The sequence below is a fragment of the Alosa alosa genome, chromosome 7, assembly GCF_017589495.1.
Source record: "Alosa alosa isolate M-15738 ecotype Scorff River chromosome 7, AALO_Geno_1.1, whole genome shotgun sequence".
Taxonomy (NCBI): domain Eukaryota; kingdom Metazoa; phylum Chordata; class Actinopteri; order Clupeiformes; family Clupeidae; genus Alosa; species Alosa alosa.
Window position 1 is genome coordinate 1,623,195 of NC_063195.1, and position 21,261 is coordinate 1,644,455.

The 21,261-nt window shown below is 42.3% G+C and overlaps 1 protein-coding gene and 1 pseudogene across 1 annotated transcript in view; both read left to right on the forward strand.

Annotated features, from left to right (window-relative positions):
• Positions 1-21,261, forward strand: part of LOC125297244 (NACHT, LRR and PYD domains-containing protein 3-like) — a 313,314-nt gene that overhangs the window by 178,061 nt on the left and 113,992 nt on the right.
• Positions 20,247-21,261, forward strand: part of LOC125297288 — a 22,399-nt pseudogene continuing 21,384 nt past the window's right edge.

Genomic DNA, 21,261 nt, shown 5'->3' on the forward strand with positions numbered 1-21,261 from the left:
CTATCTATCTAAAGAAGTGATGGTTGGGGTGATGGTGGATTATGGATAATAATGAGTGTATTTAGTCAATACAAGTCTGAGGTTGACATATGAGTTGAATTGAAATGTTCACATCCTTTCTAGGGTCACCAGCACTAGGCCAGACCATAATCGCTTTTTGCATGCAGTTCACGTTTTCACAAATGGCTGATACCTTTCACAGTTGTAATTAAGAGTGTATTTAGTTGTAATTATGAGTGTTTTTAGTCAATACAAGACTGAGGTTGACATATAAGTTGAATTGAAATGTGCATCTGCTTTCTAGGGTCACCAGCACTAGGCCAGACCTTAGATGTTGACAGAAATAATCGCTTTTTGCATGGAATTCACATTTTCATAAATGGCTGATACATTTCACAGTTGCAATTATGAGTGTTTTCAGTTATTACAAGTCTGAGGTTGACATGTAAGTTGAATTGAAATGTTCATCTGCTTTCTAGGGCCACCAGCACTAGGCCAGACCTTAGATGTTGACAGAAATAATCGCTTTTTCTATGCAAATTTTGTTTTCAGAAATGTCTAATACCTTTCACAGTTGTAATTATGAGTGCATTTAGTCAATACAAGTCTGATGATTACATGTAATTTTAATTGAAATGTTCATACACTTTCTAGGATCACCAGGACTATGCCAGACCTGGGACGTTGACTGAAATAATCGCTTTTTCAAAGCGATTCATGTTTTCACAAATGGCTAATACCTTTCACAGTTGTAATTATGAGTATTTTTATTGCATACCTGAAGTTGACATATGAGTTGAATTGAAATGTTCACATCCTTTCTAGGGTCACCAGCACTAGGCCAGATAATAATCGCTTTTTGCATGCAGTTCATGTTTTCACAAATGGCTGATACCTTTCACAGTTGTGATGAGTTTATTCTATCAGTACCAGTCTGATGTTGACATAAATCCTGAATGGTTTTTTTCATGCACCTATTCCACAAATTTCTGAGAAGTTCATTATGTTACATTAGTATTGTAGTATTATCTACAATGCATCTGATTAATGTTATATTAATTTTACAATTGTATGCTTTTCCAAAAGTTTTCCAACCTGGTTTATTTTATATTTTCCTCTGTTTATTTTATCAGTTTACATGCGCTGCGTTGGGACTTTTATTTTGAAAAGCTGCCCGACGAAAAGACAGAAAGCATGGGAAGAGAGACGCGGTTGTGCCTTGGGATGCATGCATATGATCTTAATTGCAACAAATTAGCCTTTTATTGCATTCAATTACAGTTAATATCTTTTCACACCTAAATACAAGTATGAACATCACACTTTGTGAGTAGTTTGTTCGGCGTTGATCGAGATAGAGACCTAACGATGTTTTGAATTTCTGGCGAATACCTAATTTCAAGCTAACTTAACCGCGGTTACTCAGAGATGAAAAGAAGAGATAGGATGCGAACTCCGGCCGAGCGTGCAGTGCACCAACGCGCTGCCGTTAAGCCACGAGACAGTTGATAACCTATGGGATACCCAGATATTTGTCCAGGCTATATATTTTTTCCAACACATAGATATTTAACACAACTAATGACTCATATTGGTCTGCTTAAGTTAACTGTTTTATATGCTTGCAATAGGTTTAGGTTTTGGCTGATGGCAATGACAATACCAGCATTAATCACTCAGTTTAGATTAGAAACATGTCGACATAAGCCTTGACAGAACATTTCTAGGGGGTGGGGTATTCACTGTTTCCACCAATGATATGTATCGCTGCATCAACAACATTGTTGGAACTATGGTGTTCGAACGTCGGAGGTAGCGAATTGCGACACAGGTACGATGCTTTCTGGAAACAGGTGTAACAGTGTCGTTGTTTGGTCGCAAGTTGGTGGTTGAGCAACGTCGTTGCTAACTTTTCTAGAAACGACCCCCTGGATGGGACAACATCTTGCTAGAAACAAACGTTATGTGGTGGAGGGGAGGAAGGCTTTGTCCGGTTTTCGAGGCCATGGTGGTCAAAATTGCTGGTAAGTAGATCTTCATTGTATGCTGAATTGCTTTCATATAACATGTGCAGAAGTTAATGTCCGAATTAACAATGGTATTATTGATGGAAGCTGGAAGCTAACCTTTGCTACTTTCTGTAACATTAACGTTAGCATAAATTAGCCAGCGCTAGCTTTATTTTTTTTACACCTGAAAGGGGATTAAAAAATAAATTCACTGAGAAACGTTTGGACAATTAATGAAAACGACTTGTAATGACAGTGAAATACCAATTTAACCTGTCTCCCGGCCATATTTGGTAGTATATTTGCCTCTGGCATGTAGATTGATGGGCATAGATAGAAGCTAACTTATGATTTGTCATGCAAGACAGAAAATGTAACGGTTAGCATTACTAGCCTAAGGTGTAGACATTCTATGCACTGTGGTTTAGCTAGCTAGCTGCTATTGTTGCATCATGGACAACACTTAGAGCTAACATTAGCTTTTAAAAATTAATTTTTTTTAGATAGGATGTAATGTGGTATGTGCTGGAGAGTATTAGAGTGGACGTGTAGAAATTGAAGACACAAGTACTGTGCTTAATTTAATGGAAATGGTATTGCGAGTAATGTGTTTTGTTTTTGTGCACTATCAAACTACTTTGTCAGACATTCTTCCAAAACCATTCATACCCATGCTAAATTATGGAAATGTAAAAGTTGAATTGTATTGAAAAGGACCATGTATGGTCATGTAGTATATTTGAGCACTGAAGCACAGCTTCCCTACAGTCTCAGATAGCAGTCTCAGATGGGAGACACTTCATGAGTGGGAATATCCCAGGACATTACATATTACGCGAGTATACTCTTTACCAACGCCACTCTCATTCATGCTGTATATTCTGTTCACTAGCAGGTTTCAGAGAAGGCTGGTAGAGCTCTCTATGAGTGTGAGCTGTGGGAGATAACCCAGAACTGACAACCACCTAAAGAAGAGGTGGCGATAATGGCTCTCCAAGAGGAGGTTGTGAGTCTGAAGGCTTTTATTCAACAAGGTTTGTAGAGTGTTTTCATACAGATGTGAACTTTTACATTAAAATGTACATGTTTAACTTTAATGAAATAGCAGCTTCTTGGTTGTACAAGTTTAGTAAAAATTTGAGGATGAAACTAACTTTTCCTTTCAGTGTGTATCTGTGTGCTTCTCTCTTCTGTGTATATGATATATTAGTTGTGTTGTGTCATTTAAAAGTGTTAGGATGTCTGTGTGGACTGCTTCACATTTTCGCCTCACCATCATAGATCTTTTCTGTGTTAGTAAACTGTAACTATTTGAGGTCCTAATTGATTGTGCTATTTTTTAGGAGGCACTTAGAGGGAATGCCTGGACCCTGAGAGGACTAAGACGATAATAGGTGAGTTTATTTTATTTGTATGTCTTTCTCTCCAACTCACTTTGTATTTATCTCCAATTATCGTGATAACACAACAGTGTTAACTGCAATTTAGCATCTGTATTTGTGTCACTAATATTTTGCATGTTCTATTTGTGTATGTTCTGTCTTATTCAGAGGCCACCCTGAAGCAGTTCCCAGGCCAGACACTCACTCCAGATTGCTGGGCCAGGCAATAAATGCCAAAGTGACAGAACTGAGGTTCCATAACAAAAACAAAGATTTTCAATAAAATAGAATAAAAGACAACAGAAGTGTTGTGTGTTTCTTCCTCTTTATACTGATACTATGGTTGATTTTAAGTAAACAAAATAGTGAAATATGTATTGATCAATGCGGAAAATATCAAACCATAGTAGAATATGAACTATAATAGAGAAATATATGTCTAAAATATATAGATCATGTGATCAGAATCTTCATCAAGGGTCATGTGATCATGCTTCTTAGTGTCATATATTTAAATATATTTAATTATATGCATAAAATATAAGAAAGTGGCCAATATTGAATATTTACTTATATTTTGAAATATATTGATACACACATGGAAATATATGTATTTAACATAGATGTAAATATATTTATTTAACATAGATGTGCTTATACTGGAATATGTTCAAGCTGCATATATGTGAATATATTATTTTTCTGTATGGGGCCCTCTAATCGGACGGGCAAGACTGACAAGTAGACGGGCCTAGGCCCGTCTGTGGCTACTCTGCTTTCTCTTCGATCTCTACAAATTAAGCTACAGTTAATTCCTTAGCCGTTTGAATAAATGTGTGTTTGTGATTGACAACGCGACAGACAACGTTGTGATAAATAGGGTATAATACTAACTTTGTTCAAAATTGATACTGTGATACTCCGGACACTCTTGTCACATTCGAGGGAAACTTACCATACTTTATTGAAGCCAAGTAAACTCTGTATAACAAAGCGAGTTGCTGTTTTAGCCACAACTCACGCGTGCAACAAGGCATTCACAACCAACTCTCTCGAACCCACACCACACACGCACCGGCGCACACACACCAACACCCACACGCACGCACACACCCGTAAACTCCATCCCCCAATTCCCCTAAAAGGCACAATACCCTATCACCCAAATACCCTATCCCACAAATACCCTATCACCCAAATACCCTATCCCACAAATACCCTATCACCCAAATACCCTATCCCACAAATACCCTATCACCCAAATACCCTATCCCACAAATACCCTATCACCCAAATACCCTATCCCACAAATACCCTATCCCACAAATACCCTATCCCACAAATACCCTATCACCCAAATACCCTATCCCACAAATACCCTATCACCCAAATACCCTATCCCACAAATACCCTATCACCCAAATACCCTATCCCACAAATACCCTATCACCCAAATACCCTATCCCACAAATACCCTATCCCACAAATACCCTATCCCACAAATACCCTATCACCCAAATACCCTATCCCACAAATACCCTATCCCACAAATACCCTATCACCCAAATACCCTATCCCACAAATACCCTATCACCCAAATACCCTATCCCACAAATACCCTATCACCCAAATACCCTATCCCACAAATACCCTATCCCACAAATACCCTATCCCACAAATACCCTATCACCCAAATACCCTATCCCACAAATACCCTATCCCACAAATACCCTATCCCACAAATACCCTATCACCCAAATACCCTATCCCACAAATACCCTATCCCACAAATACCCTATCCCACAAATACCCTATCCCACAAATACCCTATCACCCAAATACCCTATCCCACAAATACCCTATCCCACAAATACCCTATCACCCAAATACCCTATCCCACAAATACCCTATCCCACAAATACCCTATCACCCAAATACCCTATCCCACAAATACCCTATCACCCAAATACCCTATCCCACAAATACCCTATCACCCAAATACCCTATCCCACAAATACCCTATCCCACAAATACCCTATCCCACAAATACCCTATCCCACAAATACCCTATCACCCAAATACCCTATCCCACAAATACCCTATCCCACAAATACCCTATCCCACAAATACCCTATCCCACAAATACCCTATCCCACAAATACCCTATCCCACAAATACCCTATCCCACAAATACCCTATCACCCAAATACCCTATCCCACAAATACCCTATCACCCAAATACCCTATCCCACAAATACCCTATCCCACAAATACCCTATCCCACAAATACCCTATCCCACAAATACCCTATCCCACAAATACCCTATCACCCAAATACCCTATCCCACAAATACCCTATCCCACAAATACCCTATCACCCAAATACCCTATCCCACAAATACCCTATCCCACAAATACCCTATCACCCAAATACCCTATCCCACAAATACCCTATCACCCAAATACCCTATCCCACAAATACCCTATCCCACAAATACCCTATCCCACAAATACCCTATCCCACAAATACCCTATCCCACAAATACCCTATCCCACAAATACCCTATCACCCAAATACCCTATCCCACAAATACCCTATCCCACAAATACCCTATCACCCAAATACCCTATCCCACAAATACCCTATCCACAACAATTTAAGAACTGAACAGGTAACAGAACACAATTATCACACACAACTCGCAGGTTATCACAATACATTCATTCTTTTTCGCCATAGACTAGCGTTCAAAATTTTTTTGGAAGATAGGTCCCATGGAGGCAAATGGAAGTGGCGTCACTGGGACACTCAATTGAACTTAGTTTTGGTGGATGATGGACAGATGTCAGTGCCCTAGCCTAATTTACCCTCGGAAATAATTCGACATTGTCTTTATACAATATATTTAACTGGTCTAGACATGGTGTGGTCTTTTGGGTTTCTCGTAATTTCAACATAAGCTACATACAGCTTTAAAGAACAAATATTGATAACATTTTAGGATCAGCGCCATAGGATTCCCACGGTAGCCAGCGTCTGTGACGACACCTGAGCTTATTAAAATGGCGCCCATAGAGTCATAGAACGTACTTCTACATATCCAACATATTTTCCAGCCAGTAATCCATCTTGCGCGTAGCGCTCTAGAATCTTTGGTTTGAACTAGCCAACTAGCTCCGCTGGTGGGAAACGCATTGGACTCATAGCGCTGCCGCTGTCCTATTGCGTGCAGAGGGAATTTGAAAGACAACTGATTATCCCGCCCCTCGGACTGAGCACTGCGAACGGTGAGTGCCCAGACCCTACATTTTAATGTGGGTCTGGCTCGTCAGGCTACATCTCTGGCACTTTTCACATTGGATCTGCACAAATATCAGAAGTAGATACATGTTGGTCTGTATTATGATGGTCTAAAATGAGGCACATAGCATATTCCTATCACAGCGTCAAGTGTATTCCTGTTGTGCACTCGAGTTTCTCACCATGGCAACACTGTCAACAAGGAGGCAGACATCCCCAGTCGCACAACGCACAATTGCACTACCCTATCATTTCACCAAAGAGGTTAAGCTACTCATTTGTTGGGCACAAATATTGTGTGTAAATGAAAAAAAATGGTCGATTTTAATCAATTATTCTTTTGTAATTCATTTACAGTAGTGGTGTTATGAAATTGCTAAAGTAAAGGCTTGACATTACCAGATGCAAGAATCATCTCGTCAGCCATCTGTCTTCTCAGCCGTGCAATGTTGTCCCGATCTGGATCGATGTGAAATTCCTCTGGGATTGCTGGAAAACTTTCAATAGTTTGTCTTGCAGTCTTAACCAAAAGGACAACACATTTAGTGAATTATCTTACTGCCTGTACCAAAGACTTAAAGGTAAAGACAGTTATGTTGATCAAAACTTATCATCTAGGTCATCTGGAAAATTGTATTATGTTATTATGCATAACATTTGAGTTTGAGATTATTTGCATCACCTCTATGACAAAGACCCCACAGCTAGTTCCATCTTCCTGCGTCGTGTGAGGGATGGTGGCAGGTTCCCATTTGAAGTTTAACCAATCCCTCCGGCCTAGTAGGTTAAACCTGGCCCTGTAATATTTGCTGGAAAAAACAATAGCGTTGTTCCTGTCATTATTAGTCATTATTTACAGCAAAGGTAGGCGCACATACACTGCTTCCTGACTGCCAATTCTGTTTATTGTCAGTTTGTAAAGATTAGGTGAAGTAGGAAATAATGTTAGGAATCTCTGGTCAATGTGATTGATTAAGCTGCACAATGATTTCAAAGTGAGCAATATGTCTACGGCCGTCACTATGCTGGGATGAAAAAACTTCCCAATCGTGAATGACCAGACTCTATTCACTCCTGAATGAGTTTGCTTTTCCAAGCTAATGTGTTTGCGCTTACTATCTGAATTTAATATATTAAACAAATGCCAACCCCCCCTATGAGGGCAAAGATAAGTTATTTGTGATATGAACTAGTAATTGGCTAATTATGCAAGTGTTGATTATTGAAATAAGTCAAACTAAAAACATGTAAATGTAAAGCAAGTTTTACTGGAAGCGAGAGGTAACACTGACTCCGCTGGTTCTACGGACCGTAGAATATACCTGCCCTGTCACTCGAGGACAGCAGAGCGGGTCACCCGACACCCCAATTATTCTGAGAGGAAGCATTTTCCAATTAGAAGAGCAGAAAGGGCTTCCCCAGGTGTAAGATTGGCAGGGTGGGCTTATGTTAGCCATATCTCCCCTCGACCCCAATCCCAGCTGCTGCGTCTTATTGGAGAAAGGCGCATGGTGAGTTGCTACCTAGATGGAGTGAAGACTCAAGCGTCTTATTGGAGAAAGGCGCATGGTGAGATGCTACCTAGATGGAGTGAAGACTCAAGCGTCTTATTGGAGAAAGGCGCATGGTGAGTTGCTACCTAGATGGAGTGAAGACTCAAGCGTCTTATTGGAGAAAGGCATGGTGAGTTGCTACCTAGATGGAGTGAAGACTCAAGTGTTACAGGACACTGGATCACAGGTGTGACTCATCAGTGACACCTGGCTGAAGAAGTGCATCCCAAAGGAAGATCCTCGGCCCTGGCTCTCTTGTGGGGAAGAGCTCCTCGGCCCTGGCTCTCTTGTGGGGAAGAGCTCCTCGGCCCTGGAGGTCACTAGGCAGCCCTGGCTCTCTTGTGGGGAAGAGCTCCTCGGCCCTGGCTCTCTTGTGGGGAAGAGCTCCTCGGCCCTGGCTCTCTTGTGGGGAAAGCCCTTAACCAGACCCACATCCCTTTCCTAGTGTGGGAGGAGGTCACTAGGCAACCAGACCCACATCCCTTTCCTAGGGTGCGAGGTGGTCACTAGGCAACCAGACCCACATCCCTTTCCTAGGGTGTGAGGAGGTCACTAGGCAACCAGACCCACATCCCTTTCCTAGGGTGTGAGGAGGTCACTAGGCAACCAGACCCACATCCCTTTCCTAGGGTGTGAGGAGGTCACTAGGCAACCAGACCCACATCCCTTTCCTAGGGTGGGAGGTGGTCACTAGGCAACCAGACCCACATCCCTTTCCTAGGGTGTGAGGAGGTCACTAGGCAACCAGACCCACATCCCTTTCCTAGGGTGGGAGGAGGTCACTAGGCAACCAGACCCACATCGCTTTCCTAGGGTGGGAGGTGGTCACTAGGCAACCAGACCCACATCCCTTTCCTAGGGTGGGTGGAGGACACTAGGGATCCAGCTGGACCCATCACATGCTCCAGAGTTCACGCTTCAGGTGCCCATGCTCCAGCTGGACCCATCACATGCTCCAGAGTTCACGCTTCAGGTGCCCATGCTCCAGCTGGACCCATCACATGCTCCAGAGTTCACGGTTCAGGTGCCCATGCTCGTCACAGGGGAGACAGGAGCAGCACCAGAGCCAATCATTGATCACAATGTAACTGAGCTGCTACTGAAGAATGGAATAGAGTGTCCACATGAAGCTATAACACAGGCAGGGAGCACAGCGACCATAAGAAGACTGAACTGATCAATAACACAGGCTGGGAGCACAGCGACCATAAGAAGACTGAACTGATCAATAACACAGGCAGGGAGCACAGCTTTCTCTTTTGACTGGAAGAAGACTGAAATGATCAATAACACAGGCAGGGAGGACAGCTTTCTCATTTGACTGGAAGAAGACTGAACTGATCAATAACACAGGCAGGGAGCACAGCGACCATAAGAAGACTGAACTGATCAATAACACAGGCAGGGAGCACAGCTTTCTCTTTTGACTGGAAGAAGACTGAAATGATCAATAACACAGGCAGGAGGACAGCTTTCTCATTTGACTGGAAGAAGACTGAACTGATCAATAACACAGGCAGGGGGCACAGCGACCATAAGAAGACTGAACTGATCAATAACAGGGCAGGGAGCACAGCTTTCTCTTTTTTGACTGGAAGAAGACTGAAATGATCAATAACACAGGCAGGGAGGACAGCTTTCTCATTTGACTGGAAGAAGACTGAACTGATCAATAACACAGGCAGGGAGCACAGCTTTCTCATTTGACTGGAAGAAGACTGAACTGATCAATAACACAGGCAGGGAGCACAGCTTTCTCATTTGACTGGAAGAAGACTGAAATGATCAATAACACAGGCAGGGGAGCACAGCTTTCTCATTTGACTGGAAGAAGACTGAACTGATCAATAACACAGGCAGGGAGCACAGCTTTCTCATTTGACTGGAAGAAGACTGAACTGATCAATAACACAGGCAGGGAGCACAGCTTTCTCATTTGACTGGAAGAAGACTGAACTGATCAATAACACAGGCAGGGAGCACAGCTTTCTCATTTGACTGGAAGAAGACTGAACTGATCAATAACACAGGCAGGAGCACAGCTTTCTCATTTGACTGGAAGAAGACTGAACTGATCAATAACACAGGCTGGGAGCACAGCTTTCTCATTTGACTGGAAGAAGACTGAAATGATCAATAACACAGGCAGGGAGCACAGCTTTCTCATTTGACTGGAAGAAGACTGAACTGATCAATAACACAGGCAGGGAGCACAGCTTTCTCATTTGACTGGAAGAAGACTGAACTGATCAATAACACAGGCTGGGAGCACAGCGACCATAAGAAGACTGAACTGATCAATAACACAGGCAGGGGAGCACAGCTTTCTCATTTGACTGGAAGAAGACTGAACTGATCAATAACACAGGCTGGGAGCACAGCGACCATAAGAAGACTGAACTGATCAATAACACAGGCAGGGAGCACAGCTTTCTCATTTGACTGGAAGAAGACTGAACTGATCAATAACACAGGCTGGGAGCACAGCGACCATAAAGAAGACTGAACTGATCAATAACACAGGCAGGGAGCACAGCTTTCTCATTTGACTGGAAGAAGACTGAACTGATCAATAACACAGGCTGGGAGCACAGCGACCATAAGAAGACTGAACTGATCAATAACACAGGCAGGGAGGACAGCTTTCTCATTTGACTGGAAGAAGACTGAACTGATCAATAACACAGGCTTGGAGCACAGCTTTCTCATTTGACTGGAAGAAGACTGAACTGATCAATAACACAGGCAGGGAGCACAGCTTTCTCATTTGACTGGAAGAAGACTGAACTGATCAATAACACAGGCTGGGAGCACAGCTTTCTCATTTGACTGGAAGAAGACTGAACTGATCAATAACACAGGCAGGGAGCACAGCTTTCTCATTTGACTGGAAGAAGACTGAACTGATCAATAACACAGGCAGGGAGGACAGCTTTCTCATTTGACTGGAAGAAGACTGAACTGATCAATAACACAGGCTGGGAGCACAGCGACCATAAGAAGACTGAAATGATCAATAACACAGGCAGGGAGCACAGCTTTCATTTGACTGGAAGAAGACTGAACTGATCAATAACACAGGCTGGGAGCACAGCGACCATAAGAAGACTGAAATGATCAATAACACAGGCAGGGAGCACAGCTTTCTCATTTGACTGGAAGAAGACTGAACTGATCAATAACACAGGCTGGGAGCACAGCGACCATAAGAAGACTGAAATGATCAATAACACAGGCAGGGAGCACAGCTTTCTCATTTGACTGGAAGAAGACTGAACTGATCAATAACACAGGCTGGGAGCACAGCGACCATAAGAAGACTGAAAATGATCAATAACACAGGCAGGGAGCACAGCTTTCTCATTTGACTGGAAGAAGACTGAACTGATCAATAACACAGGCTGGGAGCACAGCGACCATAAGAAGACTGAAATGATCAATAACACAGGCAGGGAGCACAGCTTTCTCATTTGACTGGAAGAAGACTGAACTGATCAATAACACAGGCTGGGAACAGCGACCATAAGAAGACTGAAATGATCAATAACACAGGCAGGGGAGCACAGCTTTCTCATTTGACTGGAAGAAGACTGAACTGATCAATAACACAGGCTGGGAGCACAGCGACCATAAGAAGACTGAAATGATCAATAACACAGGCAGGGAGCACAGCTTTCTCATTTGACTGGAAGAAGACTGAACTGATCAATAACACAGGCTGGGAGCACAGCGACCATAAGAAGACTGAAATGATCAATAACACAGGCAGGGAGCACAGCTTTCTCATTTGACTGGAAGAAGACTGAACTGATCAATAACACAGGCAGGGAGCACAGCTTTCTCATTTGACTGGAAGAAGACTGAACTGATCAATAACACAGGCTGGGAGCACAGCGACCATAAGAAGACTGAACTGATCAATAACACAGGCAGGGAGCACAGCTTTCTCATTTGACTGGAAGAAGACTGAACTGATCAATAACACAGGCTGGGAGCACAGCGACCATAAGAAAGACTGAACTGATCAATAACACAGGCAGGGAGCACAGCTTTCTCATTTGACTGGAAGAAGACTGAACTGATCAATAACACAGGCTGGGAGCACAGCGACCATAAGAAGACTGAACTGATCAATAACACAGGCAGGGAGCACAGCTTTCTCATTTGACTGGAAGAAGACTGAACTGATCAATAACACAGGCTGGGAGCACAGCGACCATAAGAAGACTGAACTGATCAATAACACAGGCAGGGAGGACAGCTTTCTCATTTGACTGGAAGAAGACTGAACTGATCAATAACACAGGCTTGGAGCACAGCTTTCTCATTTGACTGGAAGAAGACTGAACTGATCAATAACACAGGCTGGGAGCACAGCGACCATAAGAAGACTGAACTGATCAATAACACAGGCAGGGAGCACAGCTTTCTCATTTGACTGGAAGAAGACTGAACTGATCAATAACACAGGCTCGGAGCACAGCTTTCTCATTTGACTGGAAGAAGACTGAACTGATCAATAACACAGGCTGGGAGCACAGCGACCATAAGAAGACTGAAATGATCAATAACACAGGCAGGGAGCACAGCTTTCTCATTTGACTGGAAGAAGACTGAACTGATCAATAACACAGGCAGGGAGCACAGCTTTCTCATTTGACTGGAAGAAGACTGAACTGATCAATAACACAGGCTGGGAGCACAGCGACCATAAGAAGACTGAACTGATCAATAACACAGGCAGGGAGCACAGCTTTCTCATTTGACTGGAAGAAGACTGAACTGATCAATAACACAGGCTGGGAGCACAGCGACCATAAGAAGAATGAACTGATCAATAACACAGGCAGGGGCACAGCTTTCTCATTTGACTGGAAGAAGACTGAACTGATCAATAACACAGGCTGGGAGCACAGCTTTCTCATTTGACTGGAAGAAGACTGAACTGATCAATAACACAGGCAGGGGAGCACAGCTTTCTCATTTGACTGGAAGAAGACTGAACTGATCAATAACACAGGCAGGGAGGACAGCTTTCTCATTTGACTGGAAGAAGACTGAACTGATCAATAACACAGGCTGGGAGCACAGCGACCATAAGAAGACTGAAATGATCAATAACACAGGCAGGGAGCACAGCTTTCTCATTTGACTGGAAGAAGACTGAACTGATCAATAACACAGGCTGGGAGCACAGCGACCATAAGAAGACTGAAATGATCAATAACACAGGCAGGGAGCACAGCTTTCTCATTTGACTGGAAGAAGACTGAACTGATCAATAACACAGGCTGGGAGCACAGCGACCATAAGAAGACTGAAATGATCAATAACACAGGCAGGGAGCACAGCTTTCTCATTTGACTGGAAGAAGACTGAACTGATCAATAACACAGGCTGGGAGCACAGCGACCATAAGAAGACTGAAATGATCAATAACACAGGCAGGAGCACAGCTTTCTCATTTGACTGGAAGAAGACTGAACTGATCAATAACACAGGCTGGGAGCACAGCGACCATAAGAAGACTGAAATGATCAATAACACAGGCAGGGAGCACAGCTTTCTCATTTGACTGGAAGAAGACTGAACTGATCAATAACACAGGCTGGGAGCACAGCGACCATAAGAAGACTGAAATGATCAATAACACAGGCAGGGAGCACAGCTTTCTCATTTGACTGGAAGAAGACTGAACTGATCAATAACACAGGCTGGGAGCACAGCGACCATAAGAAGACTGAAATGATCAATAACACAGGCAGGGAGCACAGCTTTCTCATTTGACTGGAAGAAGACTGAACTGATCAATAACACAGGCTGGGAGCACAGCGACCATAAGAAGACTGAAATGATCAATAACACAGGCAGGGAGCACAGCTTTCTCATTTGACTGGAAGAAGACTGAAATGTTCAAAATAATTCAACACAGTGACCCTGAGGGCAGTGAGGACCTAGTGAGAGTGGGCAGGCAGAAGGAAGTGATCCCAGCTGGTCAGAAGGTGGTGAGAACTGTGAAATGTGCTGTGAGAGCAGGTTCTCTACCGTCCAGCCAAGAAGCCCTTTTTCTACCTGATGAACATGACGACCCCTGGCCAGATGGCCTGAGTATGAGAGCATGATGAACATGATGCCCCCTGGCCAGATGGCCTGAGTATGTCAAAGAGCATGATGAACATGATGATCATAATGCCCCTGGCCAGATGGCCTGAGTATGAGAGCATGATGAACATGATGCCCCCTGGCCAGATGGCCTGAGTATGAGAGCATGATGAACATGATGCCCCCTGGCCAGATGGCCTGAGTATGAGAGCATGATGAACATGACGAACATGACGCCCCCTGGCCAGATGGCCTGAGTATGTCAGAGAGCATGATGAACATGACGACCCCTGGCCAGATGGCCTGAGTATGTCAGAGAGCATGATGAACATGACGACCCCTGGCCAGATGGCCTGAGTATGTCAGAGAGCATGATGACTCTTAGCAAAGGGGCATATTCTGGTATAGCACTGCCCATCACCAATAACACCTGTCATGATGTCATCCTGAGCCCACGCACAGTGACCATTTTACACGATTCGCTCAGGCGTCTGCGTGTACAAACAACAGTGCTCGAACGGCAGCTGAGAAGATAATGTGACTCTGTCCTCAAGTTCGGCTTCCCCACTAAATGACACCAGGATCAGGGTAGAGAGTTTGTGTGTAAACAGGGGATGGAGGAGGCAGACCAGTTAGTCTCCAAGGCTGCATTAGGCCGATCATATGAGCTGTGTGTCCAAGGTGCAGAGCTGCATTAGGCCGATCATGCCATGTAGCCCAGTGATACAGACATGTGTCTCACCAAGTCTTCTCCAAATGAGGTTGTTGTTGGTTAAAAGTTTAATGGGCATAAGACATGACTTGTAACAGAGGTAGGCTTAAATATCGCAGCAAATAGCCTATAGGGATGACACCGCTTTTAAACACTTATTTCTCTCTCGCTGGAGTGAATGCAGAACACAGGCTGTTGCACAATCAAATGAATGAGGGAGATGATCAGTAGGCCATAGTTCGAATTACAGGGGGTACTGGGGGGTACTATACCCCCCAATGAAGACCCAGTACCCCCCAAAGAGACAGAAATATCAGTTTTGGGGGGGGTCAGATAATTTTTCTGATATTGTGAAAAAATACCATTACAGTTGGCTACAATACAAGTCAACTCCTATTTTCACTAGGAAAAGTTTAATGTAAAGACGTCACGTTCTGGCCGGTAACCATGGTAACCCAGCACGCGCGGCCATATTGGCGATACTCAGTGAATGAAGTACAATGGAGTATTATGCACTTTGGATATCTTACGTGATTGTAGCCGTGTCTAAACAACAGAAAAGCTCATCAAAATGCGTCTAAGATGCAAAGGCATATACTGTAGGACAGGACTTGGACCACAAGAAAATGTGCGATATTTAGAGAAATTACGGTTTATTGGCAGCGCTGATCCATATGAGTTGGGTGAAGGAGACGAAGTACCAAGTTCAACCACAAGCGCCCCCCTTCCTCTGATAACTTCTGGCATTATTCTCCTTTCTCCCTGGTTTTTTAAGAACTTTTGGAAGTCGATACACCAGATGTTTTTCTCAGTCGGACCTATTGGTACAACCTAAAGCACGGCAATAATTAACCATTTTCCTTGATGATGTTTGGGATTTACTTCAGTGCCTAATGCTTTCTAATGAGGCGAGTATCTCCAATATGGCGATGTCCAGATCTGATGACACGCCGTGGAAACCCCTAATTATGGACCGTACCATTTTTAACCACCGTGGCGCTAGAAGCAACGGAGATAGAGAACGACTTTAACTTCTCAAGCAAGTGTCAACGATAGGTAGATTCCTCCAGTAGCTTAAATTGCTGCTGACGTGCATGGGTAAATGTAAGTTGCTAGACGTCTAGCTTGTTGAAAATGTGCTATTTTACAACCTTCATGTATTAACGTGTTTTGTTCTTTCATAGCTCATGTCACGTCTTCATACATTTAATTACCGGTGTTACATGGCAACTGGCACCCGTGTTAACTGGCTGCGTTGATGACGTTTCACAAGTGATGACGTTTCTTTGACAGATGTGGCCGCTTGCAGATTTGTCACTTTCTGATGGAAACTGGAGACGAACAAATACAAATATGCATGACATGTTTAAATGTCAAAATTATCTGTAGTACGCTACATGCACTGGACCATGAATATGCCACCAACAAAATAAATACCCAAATAATAACTCCACGTGGGTTTCGAACCTGCTTCCTAAATTAAACCTCCTACATGACAACCATTCATCTACGTACTTGCACCATGAACCAGCTGATAAATCATAGGGAAATTTACTTGACTTAGTCTATACAATTAGAAGAAGTCAGCTGATGATTGTAGCAAGTTAACACGGCTGATGGTGTTGTCTTGCTACAGCAGCTGCCCAAGCCAGTAGGTCTTCAAAGTATCATGGTTAAGTTCTCAAACATTTCACTGACTGTTGGTCAGGCTCTCTGTGGCCACCTAGTATCTGTAGCCTAAATTGAGGAAGCGTTGCTGGTCTAAAAATAAATAAATATTAATAATAAAAAAAAAGTGTGATGAGGAGGATTGAACCCATGCCGACTGCGTGAAAAAGCAATGTAAAGGCATTAACCTGTTGCACCACAGGAGAAGCACCAACTGGAGAATTGGGAAATAAAGTATCAAAAAAACATCAAACCCATTGCAATGTGCGTTTCAATGCCTGTGTTTCATGAACTGAATTCCTAAAAGAATTGGCTGGACAAAAGGATACACAATTAGGCAACACATTTTAATTTAATTTATTTGCTGACGTTAATTTGGCTCTACAGACACTTCAGGTAGGGGCGGCCACAGCCTAACCTCAGTGAAACGTTAGTAAAACTTAACCATGATACTTTGAAGGCCTACTAAATGGCTTGGGCAACGGTAGCATGATAACATGGTAGCCAGATAACATGAACAGCTATGTTAACTTGTTACAATTATAATAACGTTAGCTGACTTTTAATCATACAACTGAAGTCAATTTATGTGAGTACCGCCAGCTGGTTCATGGCGCAAGTGGACAGACGCTATTACCAAGAAAACAGGTCAATTTATTCGTGGTTCGATACCCACGTGGAGTTAATTTAGGTGTTTGTTTTTTGGGTGGCATATTCATGGTCCAATGCATGTAGTACTACATACAATTTTGACTTTTAAACATGTCATGCATATTTGTGTGCGTCTCTAGTATATCAGAAAGAGTCAAATCTGCAAGCGGCCACATCTGTCAAAGACTCGTCATCAATCATGAAACGTCATCAACGCAGCCAGTTAACATGGGAGCCATTGCCATGTACAGTAACACCGGCTACTTACCTGCTACTTACTTACCCACTGAGGCTAGTAAAGTGGACCTTGGTTAGTTACCAAGGTTAGTTAGCAAGATAATTCTCTATTTAAATCATTTATTATTATTTTACATTGTGGTGAGGTAAAATCGATTGTCATTTCCAAGGAGATGAACTCCAGTTCATACCCTAGGTGTCCATTGATTCTCATTTTATCTTGAATAAATTATTGTGCCCTTTTGAAATTAGTAAGAGGGTCTGATGTAGCTAAGCCTACATAACATTAGTGAAACCTGTGGAAACATAAAGAGCCAAGTAGCCTAGGCTAAATAGTACATGCTAGTATTTGAATTTGTTTTTAATTGGTTAGTAGGTCTATTGTTTTTACATTCTGGTTATCTTGTAGGTTACCGCTCTGTAGTTCTTATGTGGTATGTTTTTTCATAGTAGGCTATATGCTCCTTAATCACATTAAAGATTGCTTAGGTTTCACATATCTCTAGGCAATTGTGTTGATTTGACACTGACTACCATAGACTAAAATTGGTTTCTGTTTAACAGTAGGCTAGGCTATATTAGAGGGTTGGATCTTACCTCCAGGTCATGAAATCTAAAAATAAACCAAATCAATATGTCATGAAATAAGCAATAGGCTTCTTGTAAAGGTATTACTTTTACTAGTAATTAGAATGGTATTTCAGAGCACTTAACTTCTAACTTTTGAGTTGATCAAAACAGTTCTCTTTTGGATATAATAACAATGAGATATTCTGTAACCAACTGATTATCAGTTTGTCGCATGTTTACACCTTGTATGTGTGTCGCATGAGCATGCGACTTAGCGTAGCACAGGAGCAAAGTAACTGTTTTCTCTGGATAAGAAACTCAGAGGCAGTCAGGGAAAGTTCATGTGTAAGATAAGAACAAGGGACAAAGGGTAAAATTCACAGATGTGTAATGAAAGTTTGTATCAAGCAAACAAAAGTCAAACGGTATCAAGGTAGAGTCCAAGAGGTCAAAAGATCACCACAAAGGAGAGTGGTGGTCAAGGCAGCGTCAAAAATACTGGAACAACGTTCAACAAACAACACAAAAGCCCTGCTAGGTCTGGGTATATCATCTAAACATGCCTTTTTGCCTCTTAACAAAAGCCCAGAAGGTAAACTAGGTCCCTGCTAGGTCTGGGCACATCATCTAAACATGCCTTTTTGCCTCTTATCAAAAGCCCAGAAGGTAAACTAGGTCCCTGCTAGTTGACTATCCTTCTGACTTCCTGGTCAGAAATCTTGCGAGGAGATCCTGAGCATGGCCAGTTGATGATGCAGTGATGTTCCTTCCACTTGCAGATAATGGCTCCAATACTGCTTGCTGGATGATTCTGAAGTTTTGAAGTGCATCTGTAACCTGTTCCATTGATATGTTTTGCAACAATAGCTCAACAATAGCAAGAGCTCTTTGCTTTTACCCATCATGAAATGACATGAAATGACACCTTGGTAACAAAAAACCTTTTTATAGCCCACCAGTATGTACTAACCCAGCTTATATCATTTTGCACAGATAGGAGGGATAATTTCTCTAACTACTTATAGATTCCAGTTTGTTCCTTGCCATTCCTTGCCTTTGTGTACTGCTTTTTATTAGCGTGTTCAATACTTTTTCCCTGTGCCATTACACTTTTTTACTCATAACTCTACTTTTAGACATTAATGTTTGGATTTTTATATATGTGTGGATTACCTAAGTTAATACTAATGTCTGGTGACATTTCATGCGAATAGCCTCACTGGAAGTATACTTACTGAAAAAAAAATGTTGACGTGTTCAATACTTATTTTCCCCGCTGTATACACAGCTTCATTTCAGCTGGTGAGATGGATGTGAGTGAAGCTAGGCGGAGCTAAGCGGAACGAAATTCATCTGGCTAGGGTCAGGTTACTATTAATCAACATTTACACACAGCTTCTGGCGCTAGGCCACTATGTGTTCTCTTCTCTAAGGTAAAATAAGTAGCCATTTATACACAGCTTCATAACAGCTGGTGCTAGGTCTCTATGTGTTCTCTTCTCTAAGGTAAAGTAGGCATTTATACACAGCTTCATAACAGCTGGTGCAAAATTCGAATTGCAATTCTGCTTCCTGTTTGCTACCTTAATTGACATGCAAGTGAAATTCAAGAATTTAATCGGAATTTAAGAGCCAGTTCCAATTTAATTCTGGAATTTTGCACAACCCTGATTCTAACCTGTAAATCTGTGGTCTGTGTCAGTTCTTCCTACAGTTGTTGTCTCAGTTTTCAAAGGACTGAAATATGTGGAAGCAACAGTACCTTCAGTAGGCGCTCTGCAATTTCGAAAAGAAAAAAAAAAAATTCAAAAACGGGATGTCGCCGATATGATATGAATATTTATATAGTCGCAATTTCCTTTCACTTTATGTGCCATATGCTCCCTGCTAAATCAGTATCATGCTTTGGCTATTTCCAGTGAGTCCGACCTACCCACAGCAACCCAAACCCTTGGAGGCTGGACTGTACTGTGCGTCACGTCTCCTCCCCTGACGACACTGTAACAGAAGTCGTCGCTTCCGTATTGTGAAAAAACAGTTGAACATTTAGGCAGTGACGGATTTTGAGAATACTATTGGTAAGTTTATCAGCATTGGATAGTAAACGGTTGAACCGGTACTTCAACGCAATGGCTTTCATAGTAATACTATAACAGGCAATACAACAGGAAAATGTAGTGTTTCCCAGATAGCAGACTTTCTGGCAGCACTTTGGCATACATCTGGCGATTTTGGGCTTTGTTTTGGCAGACCAAAACTTTTGGCTTCAATTTGGCATGATTATGGGCAGCCATAACAGATAAGAAGGCGCCAGTAGTGTATGGCTGAATTATGGCATATTTCTGGCCAACCGTAGCGTTAGATTAAGAGCGGGGACAGCATCTGATGACGCATACGGGCTGTTTGGCATGTTTATGGACAGCCAAAAGATGGGCGAAGAGCAGGACAGAGTTTTGGCATGTTTCTGGCTAACCAAAAGACTCAGCAAAGACCGGGAAATTTTAAACTTTCTATTCGGACAAGACCCAGCCTATCCCCCAGTTCGACCAGCGATCGCAGTTGAGGTATGTATTGTCTCCATTTATCTTTTAACTTTTACATTCAGGAAAATGTATTCAATAACCTTGGTCGAGCAACTGTACAGCCTACTTTTAAACATGTTAAACACATTTACATGTTATTAATTTACTCATAGTAACATTGGATTTGCTGTTATTGTTGTGAGACAGTTAGAAGCTAACGTTAGCCGTTCCCATGATGCTGTTAACGTTAGATGCTAGTTCCCACGACGATATTCCTGCAGCTCTGGTAGCCTGTTATGGTTAATAAGGATTAGATAATTAGAACAAGAAATAGCAAATACCTGCCTATTACGAAACAAGATTGCTACCCAGCACCCAGCTACCCAGCCATCCAGCACCCAGCACCCTACCAAAACATATAATAAAGCATAATGAAATGTATTTCTGTTTCCTGTGTTTTTTAACAGATACATACGCATATATAATGTACAACATAATTTAAGTATATAGTGAACCTAGACTAACCATTAAATTATCAGCAATAAAGTCACAAT